The sequence below is a fragment of the Dermacentor andersoni genome, chromosome 7 (genome assembly GCF_023375885.2).
Source record: "Dermacentor andersoni chromosome 7, qqDerAnde1_hic_scaffold, whole genome shotgun sequence".
Lineage (NCBI taxonomy): Eukaryota > Metazoa > Arthropoda > Arachnida > Ixodida > Ixodidae > Dermacentor > Dermacentor andersoni.
Genome location: NC_092820.1, coordinates 92,721,891 through 92,732,089, shown reverse-complemented (window position 1 = coordinate 92,732,089; position 10,199 = coordinate 92,721,891). Strand labels below are relative to the sequence as shown.

Here is a 10,199-nt window from a genome sequence, read left to right as displayed (position 1 = left end):
CTCTACCTTTTCCCCTTTGCACCCCCGCCCCTTCCCAAGTCACTTCTCAGCAGCCCCTCAAGGACTAAGAAGTGAATAAGGACGTTTAACCAACAGCAACCCACTCGTTTTCCCACAGTGTCGATTGCTCCTGTCGCATGGTAAGATGGTCAAGGATCTAGAAGCAGAACTCCTGAAAAAAGTACAAATCTTTGCCCCTCTCCATATGAGTGGCGGCGCCGAGCGCAGTGCGAATCTTCGCAAGTAATGGATTTCAGTGATGCGGCTATCACGATGTCCTCTATTAGCAGGTCGGGCACTCCACTTCACCATACTTCAGCCTGTACTTTGAATTCGCATCGAAGCTTGATGGTTTGTTCTTGTTTTGCTTATTTGACGATATTTGAAAGGCAGCTGGTTGCTTTCTGCGCAAAATGACATTGCCTAATGAGTGTACAGCAATGACACGAAGAGTTCTACCAATACTAATATTATTTGCAACTGTTCATCTCCTTTACTCGAGGTCACAATTGCGCTTGTGTCATCTACAATTACAGGTGGCACCACATTTGATTCAGGTTCTAGCACTGAAACTGCAGCAAATATCACGGAACTACAGAACTAGGTACTATCATGCCATTCGTTCGCAGAGTGCCTCTCTTTGAAGCAATGTATAAGGCTAACGTTGTGAAACGCATTACAAAAGAATATCGCACAATATGACCACGTATAAAGGAAACAAAGTACTTTTGTTCTAGACAAAAGCGATTGCATAAGTGTAATTTTTGTAAAGTTCAGTAGCGAGCGCGCCCGGCCGGCTTGAGAGGGCACCATGGAAACGAAGACGCTGCAGTCACTGCCAGAAAGGAACTGTCGCCTTGACTTTCATATCGCAATATGTAAATGTGGTGAATGAAAAAGAAGTGACAGAACGACCCCGTGCGGACACGTGGGACAAAGAAGCGAGCGATGACTCAAAGAGGACGCCAATGAAGCGTCAACGCGACCCATGGCATCTAGGCCAAATGTGCGCATGCGGTCGAATAAAGGAAGTGAAGACGAAGACGACGAAGTATGGCAACAGGCGCCTCTATGATCAGGCCGCGTGTGCGCGTGAATGGAATGGTCCGATCAGGGACGGCTTCGTGGAGCTTCGACGGTGGGCTTTGCTGTGATCGGGACTCGTATGGAGAACGTGTGTCCCAAAAGAGGTGGTCTCGAGACAACGGAGGAGAAGACATAGGCTGGAGAAGAAGACGGCAGCCACCAGCCAAAGACATCGAATGCGGCAGACTTTATTGGAAATTCAACGAGCCGCAGTCAGCGCTCAAGAGAGGCAGCCGGGCACTGCTGAGAAAGAGCGGTGTCCGAGGCCGAGTGGCATTGCGGTGCTACCAGGTAACCGCTGGCAAGATCGAAGGCGGCTGGGGGAGTGACGATGGCTGTGCGCCAGGCATGGGTGGTCGTGGGTGCCTAGGACAACCGCTAGGCAGCCCTGACACGCGGTGCTGGTATGCATAGTTGCCACTCCTGTCTTCGGCGCTCACTCCCAGCAGCGCCTACAGCTATCGAAAGCCATCGTAAGTCACAGCTAGCGCCAGAAGCACCAGACCCGCCTGACCTGTTTTGCCCAGTCAATGAGTACTTCCATGGCAACATTGAACATTCCGTTGACTTCTAGGTCGTGCGAGCTTGAGTACAGGTAAGTGGTTCCCGCAGGAACACGTGGAACGTTTTAGCATTGCAGAGACCGCGGTAAACCTTTCCTCGTAGCGGCTCACTATGTCTGTTCCCAGTGTCTTGTGTCTTTATGTTCGCCTGAGTTCATATTCTGTTCCCTTATTGTAAGTGCATCTGGTTGTGTGTTTTGGCATGAGCTGGCCGTCTCTTTCCTGTGTGCTTTTCTCCATGCACAGCACGTCGGCAGGCGTCATGAATGCCCACTGACGTTAACATCTATTTACAAGAATGACCCTGCCTCCTTGTAACACCTGCCTCCTTGCGACAGTGATGACAGGAGGCTCTACATTTCAGTTGGTAAATTTTGCAAGGATAATTAGCACCCCAAAAGAACCCGCGACGAAGGGCAAGTGATTGTGTTAACCGCTTTGTCGACGTCATTTGTACATGATATTTTGTAACCGTTATCTGCCAAGAGCAATTCATTGGCATCAAAATTATTGCGTTGCTCTGCTGTTGGCCTGTGACCCTGAGCGCAAAACTCCTAGCTACAAGAAAAAAACATTTCCATCTATCCTTAACTGCGATTTATCGCGCTGACGTGGGAACGTGGGATCTCAGTGCTTTATTTTTTTTTTAAATTTATACTAAAGTTTAACAGTGGCTGATGTTATTACATCGCTACTTTGAACGATCGCCTCCTCCAGTGTTTGGTCATGAAGCTGCTTCTAAAGTTTGAAGTAGTAGCACATGGCAACGTTATATATTTTGTGGTCGGTGTTCGCATGTCTCAAGCACGGGTCGACAGAAACGTTTTCATGATGCCAGCAGGATGTAAGTGGCAGTGGCAGTGAGTAACACTCACTGCCAGTGGCAGTGAGTAACAGGGGTTTATTTATACCTTCCATTTATATTCCCATCGTATTGATCATCGCCATGAGGTAGGTACTCCATTTTGTAAAACAAAAACATTTTCCCAATTTTTTCTTCCACGCACAGCAATCGAGTGGAACCACCTTCCTATTGACATCGCACCAATAATTGATAAGCAACATTTTCGCGAGGCACTAACCACCATTGTTTACGTCCATGCCTGTCTGAAAGTGTTATTGTAACAAACTGTACCTTGTTGTTCTCATTATGATTGTATTTTTCCCACTCCTCTCTCTAATGCCATTAGCCTTGAGCGCAAATAAATAAATAAATAAAAAAAGTAAATAAAAAAAGTAAATAAATAAATAAATAAATAAATAAATAAGTGATGAGCTGGTTTGTTGTGGCATTCAGCTCGGTATTTTAGCGAGAAAAGAGGAGAAATTATTAGCAAAGGGGGAATTGCAGGGGACTGAGGTAGCAGTGACAGCAGATGTTTATTCGAAAATAGAAATAATGGTGCGCTTCGATGTTTTCGATACAAAGCTGCTGTAACCCCTGTCCCTTTGAACACGTCTGAAAAGAAAGGGAGAAATCTTACAAACACAAGGGAGATAATGCTGTTGGCGTAGCACGAAGCAGTATCAAGAAGCTAGGTTTGGCTTATTCACCTATTTGCACCTTTGGGGTACATCTTCAAACGCGCATAGAGGCTCTCACGCGCAGTGTCCTAGTCGAGACCACTCTGTGAAGCTTAAATCAGCGAACGCTGTGGGACGTAACTGCTAAAAAAATTCTTAGCTCCTAATTGCCTGAAAATTCTGGAACTAAGCACGCTCTACGATATTTCCTAGGAGCTTTCATGAAAAGCGTATAATTATAATCCTGTGTGGAAGGCTTGCGGAAGAAGCTCGACGCTTGACAGCTTTTGAGCGTGTGAGACATAAGAAGATAAGGGAAACAGGGTGGCTTCTCGAGTTACACTGCGGTCGTTCTGTTTCGAGAATGCTCAGCAGTTCAGTTCATTCCTTTAGAATAATTTCAGGTAAGTGCGCCATGATAGCTGGAAAGGCAGCTTTGTATCGCTGTGTAAGGGAAGTTCCTGTCACAGTAGGCGCCGGTGTTATCCATTTACCTTCCTCCGTTAAAAAAGTCATTGACCTGGCTTTTTTGGAAGATGAACATGTGTGGTGAATAAATGCACTATAATGTTTCTATTGTGTTGTTGAACGTCTTACTCATGACATAGGATGGTAGGTAGAAACTCAAGTGTATAATTTCCATTTTTCATAGAGTAGTTGTAGGAGTGTTAAAATAAGTTGTTTATTACCCTCAGAAGTAGTTGGGGCATTTATGATTACGAGTGTTGCTTAAGAGCGGACTTTACTGCACAGGACCTAGCAAGAATAAATTGAGGGGATTTACACAAACATTTCCCGCGCAGAAGTATAGATTTAGAGGGCCCCTTAACGCATCAAAGGTAAACATCTGATAAATAAAATTGATAAGACGCCATGATTTCCACACCAGAGGCCTCTAAGGCTGTAAAATTTATCGCCAAAATTCATCTCTTGTGTTGTAATGTGATTGTTACCTATGGACCATTGTACTTTCGTCACTGGTTAAGCGTATGGCACACATAAAAACAATTTAACGTGGGGAGTACTTATTCTTTATATGGAAATATTTTCACTTGAAACCTATTGTAAGAGCTAGCCAACAATAATACCGTAGATATGTCGTCAGCCACTCGACTAAAGTTTCATATGTTTGGGCTTATGAAACTTAACTGCGTTTGATTTCTAAGTCGAAATTTTTCACACACATGACGGTGAGGGATGATCGTTTTTCAAAATTTTACTCCACGACATTCAGCTATTTCTTGCCGGATGGTTCCCTACGAAAATAACAAACGTTGAAAATTGAATGAGTAGACTACACTTCAGAATTTCCTCAGGCTACAAAACCACAAGAGCTACGAACTGTCACATTCAAAAAAGAGAAAGGTTCACAGGAATATGGATGTGCAATGTAGTCATTGCTCGCATTCGGCGGTATTTTTTCAGACACAACTATCTATTTTTGCTGCAATAAGACAGGTAAATTTGAAAAGATTTTTAAGAATCCCTTTTACGGGTTTTAAATAATTGCTGCATCTCAACTTCTGCCGCTCACTCACGTTCTTCAATTAAAATGGACTACATTTCGAAAGAAAGATGTGAAACCAGCTTATACGCATCACGAGAAGTTCCCTAAGCGGGTGGTTATACCTTCTTCCGCGAGCGGGATAGCCGAAAGTGGATGTGGAGGAGCCCGAATGGCGAGACTAGAAGTGAAATAGACTTTATACTTTGCGCTAATCCTGGTATCATGCAAGATGTGGACGTGCTGGGCAAGGCAAGCTGCAGTGACCATAGGATGGTAAGAACTCGAATTAGCCTAGACTTGAGGAGGGAATGAAAGAAACTGGTACATAAGGAACCGATCAATGAGTTAGCGGAAAGAGGGAAAATCGAGGAATTCCAGATCAAGCTGGAGAACAGGTATTCGGCTTTAACTGAGGAAGAGCACCTTAGTGTTGAAGCAATGAGCGAAAATCTTACGGGCATCATTAAGGAGTGGGCATTAGAAGTCGGTGGTAACTCCGTTAGACAGGATACCAGTAAGCTATTGCAGTAGACGAAAATATCTGATCAAGCAACGGCCATGTATGAAAGCCTCTAACCCTACAGCTAGATTAGACTGGCAAAACTTTCCAAGTTAATCAACAAGCGTAAGACAGCTGACATGAGGAAGTAGAATATGAACAGAATTGAAAATGCTCTCAGGAACGAAGGAAGCCTAAAAGCAGTGAAGAAGAAACTAGGAATAGGCAAGAATCAGATGTACGCGTTAAGAAACAAAGCCAGCAATACCATTACTAATATGGATAAGATAGTTCAAGTGGCCGAGGAGTTCTGTAGAGATTTGTATCGTAGCAGTAGCACCGACGACGATATTGCAAGAGGGAATAGTCTAGAGGAATTTGACATTCCCCAAGTAACGCCGGAAGAAGTAAAGAGAGCCTTGGGAGCTATGCAAAGGAGGAAGGCAGCTGGGGAGGATCAGGTAACAGCAGATTTGTTGAAGGATGGTGGGCAGATTGTTCTAGAGAAACTGGCCACCCTGTATACGCAATGCCTCATGACTTCGAGCGTACCGGAATCTTGGAAAAACGCTAACATAATCCTAATACATAAGAAAGCAGACGCCAAAGACTTGAAAAATTATAGACCGATCAGCCTACCGTCTGTTGCCTACAAAGTATTTACTAATGTAATCGCAAATAGAATCAGGAACACCTTAGACTTCTCTCAACCAAAGGACCAGGCAGGATTCCGTAAAGGCTACTCAACAATAGACGATATTCACGCTATCAATCAGGTGATAGAGAAATGTGCGGAATATAACCAACCCTTATATATAGCTTTCATTGATTATGAAAAAGCGTTTGATCTAGTCGAACCCTCAGCAGTCATGGAGGCATTGCGGAATCAGGGTGTAGACGAACCGTATGTAAAAATACTGAAAGATATCTATAGCGGCTCCACAGCCACCGTAGTCCTCCGTAAAGAAAGCAACAAAATCCCAATAAAGAAAGGCGTCAGGCAGGGAGATACGCTCTCTCCAATGCTATTCACAGCGTGTTTACAGGAGATATTCAGAGACCTGAATTGGGAAGAATTGGGGATAAGAGTTAATGGAGAATACCTTAGTAACTTGCGATTCGCTGATGATATTGCCTTGCTTAGTAACTGATGGGGACCAATTGCAATGCATGTTCACCGACCTGGAAAGGCAAAGCAGAAGGGTGGGTCTAAAAATTAATCTGCAGAAAACTAAAGTAATGTTTAACAGTCTCGCAAGAGAACAGCAGTTTACGATAGGTAGCGAGGCACTAGAACTGGTAAGGGAATACATCTACTTATGGCAGGGAGTGACCGCGGATCCAGATCATGAGAATGAAATAATCAGACGAATAAGAGTGAGCTGGGGTGCGTTTGGCAGGCATTCTCAGATCATGAACAGCAGGTTGCCATTATCCCTCAAGAGAAAAGTGTATAACAGCTGTGTCTTACAAGTACTCACGTAAGGGGCAGAAACCTGGAGGCTTACGAAAAGGGTTCTACTTAAATTGAGGACGACGCAACGAGCTATGGAAAGAAGAATGATGGGTGTAACGTTAAGGGATAAGAAAAGAGCAGATTGGGTGAGGGAACAAGCGCGAGTTAATGACATCTTAGTTGAAATCAAGAAAAAGAAATGGACATGGGCCGGACATGTAATGAGGAGGGAAGATAACCGATGGTCATTAAGGGTTACGGACTGGATTCCAAGGGAAGCGAAGCGTAGGAGGGGGCGGCAAAAAGTTAGGTGGGCGGATGAGATTAAGAAGTTTGCAGGGACAACATGGCCACAATTAGTACATTACCGGGATAGTTGGAGAAGTATGGGAGATGCCTTTGCTCTGCAGTGGGCGTAACCAGGCTGACGACGACAATGAGTATGATACCAACGTTTATTCCGGTAGAAATGGCATCCCACGGGAGGTAGTATACTTTTTTCGTTCTAATCTGGCAGTATGTTAATATTCTGATAGTAGAGACCGAATAATAGCAAAGCAGCTGTAGAACAGGTGGTAACTGCACGATTAGAGATAGCTGAAACCCAAACACCAATGAATGGGGCCGCAAAAGCTAGAACCTGTACTGATCCATGGATTGGTAGTCGGCGAGCCCTGATCCATGGTCCACATTTCTTGCAGGATTGACCCACCCACTGCCCCTTGGGTACCCTGAATATCCTGCACCACCTCCTATATTGAAGCGAAAGTATCAAACTTCTCATTGAGTGAAAAAGCCGGCGTCTATAGCAGCGATACGGCACCTTAATTTCCACTTGCTACGATGCCACGTCATGAGCGCGCATTGACGGAGCAGAACAAGTGAATCGGAACGCCTGTTGCCCGCTAGCGCTCCAGCTGCTGACTGAAGGGAAAGGGCATCACCGCGGCGCCACGTCACCAGCGCTCCTCGATGGAGCTGAACTGACTGAACCGACGACGCAACGCTGCGGGGAGAGACGGGTTGTTTTCGGCAAGGCAATCGCGTGGCGCACGCGTGCGTGTGCCACCGTCTCGCTCTCGAAAGCCGGCGCGCGGTTCGCATCTCTCGCTCTACCCCCCCCCAATGGAATTAGCTGCTGCGCGCGCCTGCCGGCTTTGGTGGCCGCTTCTGCTTCCTCGGTCTCTCGATGCGCAGGACGCCGGTGGCATGTTAGCGTCGGCCCCGCAGGCAGCTGCTGCTTGCTGACTCAGGCGGAACGTACTGCTTTGGTGCATTACTGGCCGCGCAGAACTAGAACTGCTGAGCGGCGTTCAATTGGACATTAGTACTATCGAATTCAGAAGTCGTAAGAAGTGCTTAGGTGTCCTCGGCTTTTTAGTATCTCAGGTGCTCTCTTAAGGTCTTAATTTGTAGGTTACATACGCCCTCCAGAAGCAGTACGAGTAAAAAATGCAGTCTATTGTCGCGACAAAAGAAGCATTCCGCAATGAAAGAGTCACCCCGGGCCGCTACTTCTGCAACACCAGTCAGAACCTTGCTGTCGTGTGTTCGTTGTTTGCTACGAAATTAGTGTATTACCGTGCTTGCCACAGCGCAAAGAACAATGAAATAATCAACAATTTGTCAATTTTTTTATTGCTCTTGATAGAATCCATGCGCACAATGCGTTTTTTTTAATGCTAAGGGTTTCTTTACTATTATAAGGAACCTGTAAACTTCACTGTCTCCTGTAATAACGATAAATAACTGCTCATGAATGAAATAGCGTCCCGATCTCCCAGCCACTGTTCCTGTGAGTTTGTTGCAAAGGGCGGTAATAAATGCCGCAGCCTCAGAAACTGGCATACTTATATTTTGAGGAAAGAAGTTCTGTTCGGTCACTTACGGCAGGTTGGTTGCTCGGTGTGCCACTGCAAACCGTGCCTTCTTGTTCTGGCTGGGAATATGGGCCCACCGTGTCTGGGAGAGTTACGTTAGGGACCACATTATCCGAAGTTGTGAATAAAACAACCAATACAATCCCTATCACAGGAGCAAGTCGCATAGCGCACACTTAACGTACCATCAAGGGCGTCACGCAGCAGATGAGGAAGCAGTTTGCAATATGAATGCCCTCTACTATATATTTTTATGCACGCGAAGAAAAACCGTCAACAATAGTGCGAAGGCAGTGTGGAAGTGCACTGAGGCGTGCATATTGTGCACATAAACATGCAAAGAAAAAGAAATATATTAAGTGCGTTTATTTACACAGAGCTATGGCAAAGTATTCGTAGCCGATTGCCGCCCAGACACACTGCCGCCGCTATTGAATATATTAGGAGAAGCACCACACTTCTAGCTAGTGCAATGCAGAAGTGTCCAAGATGCAATACCTATCGTTGTGCAAGTTGGAACATTTGCGCGATTGTTTGTCCATACAATGCGCAATGAAACCAAAAAGGTCCTTTCTTTGAACAACATTTGTGTGACATAGCTGAATGCGGCTGCAGAAGGGGAAGCATGGTCGATCGCGCAGGTGTGCAGAAAGGTGTTTCGTGAGGAAAGCAGTGCATTTCGTTGCAGCTGCTACATGCGCAATGAAGCATAGTCCATGCGAGTCGTATACGACGGCTGTTTCATAAAAGGTTTGTATTATTTTGCAGCCTGCCTTTCAGAGCCCCTTCGTTCGGAAATGCGAGGTGCTGAAATATATCATTTTACCTTCTGAATTTCCCCAAAATGAAGTATTTTTCGATGGCCTGGCAGTTCCTACCGAGACTTCGGTGTTTGGAGTGGCCCGCTTAACAGTGAACTAGTTGGTAGCAGTTTCTTATTTGTACATTTAACGTGAGTTCCACACTTCGAAGCTGTTCCATCTTGAAGTACCAAGCCTTGCTATATGACTGCTGGCATGCAAATCCTTTGAAACTCAAAGGTATGTATTTAACTAGCATTCTGGTTGTTGACCTGATGGTTACCACTTTCTAAAGAAAATGTCACAGCTTAGTAGGCGTTGTGCCTGCCTGTTTAAACTTAGTGAATTTCACAACATTGGTTACAGTTCAATCGAAGGGGACGTGTTACTTAATGCAAAGTGCTTAGAATATCCTCCAATATTTATCTTCTTTCACGGAAAGTGACATTTAAAGCAGCTACTAATAACCGTCCTCAGCATATAAGCATCTGGTGGTATCTCTGTGCTCTAATAATCTGCACGGATATTTGTTTGGCTCTCTCTATCCCTAACGCTCAAGATGTAAATAACTATCATTTTGACATGCTCCTGTGTATTTCTTGCAAAATACTCCATATGTGTAGTTTAACAAATATATTCGTGAAGTATGAATACCCACTTCAAAGTAACTTTGCTGCAGCGGATGTTAGCAACGGAAGAAGTTTGATTCTGGAGTGAGCGCCAAACAAAATGTGTAGATCGGTTCGTGACCTCTCGCTCCTGTGTAGCCCCTGTCAGTGCGAAACGTTTTGTTAAATATACCTTGATAAACATGTTTTTGTATGAGGCATATAGGAGCAAAATTTTTTCAGCAAGAACATATTCAAAAATTAGCGTGATCCAAC

At 44.9% G+C, this 10,199-nt stretch overlaps 1 long non-coding RNA gene across 1 annotated transcript; it reads right to left on the bottom strand.

Annotated features, from left to right (window-relative positions):
• Window positions 1-3,010: 3,010 nt before the first annotated feature.
• LOC129385705 (uncharacterized) lies at window positions 3,011-9,637 on the bottom strand. The gene is made up of 2 exons (XR_008613213.1): window positions 8,524-9,637; window positions 3,011-3,108 (listed from the first exon to the last, which is right to left on the bottom strand). It is a non-coding gene; the product is annotated as an uncharacterized lncRNA (long non-coding RNA).
• Window positions 9,638-10,199: the final 562 nt, after the last annotated feature.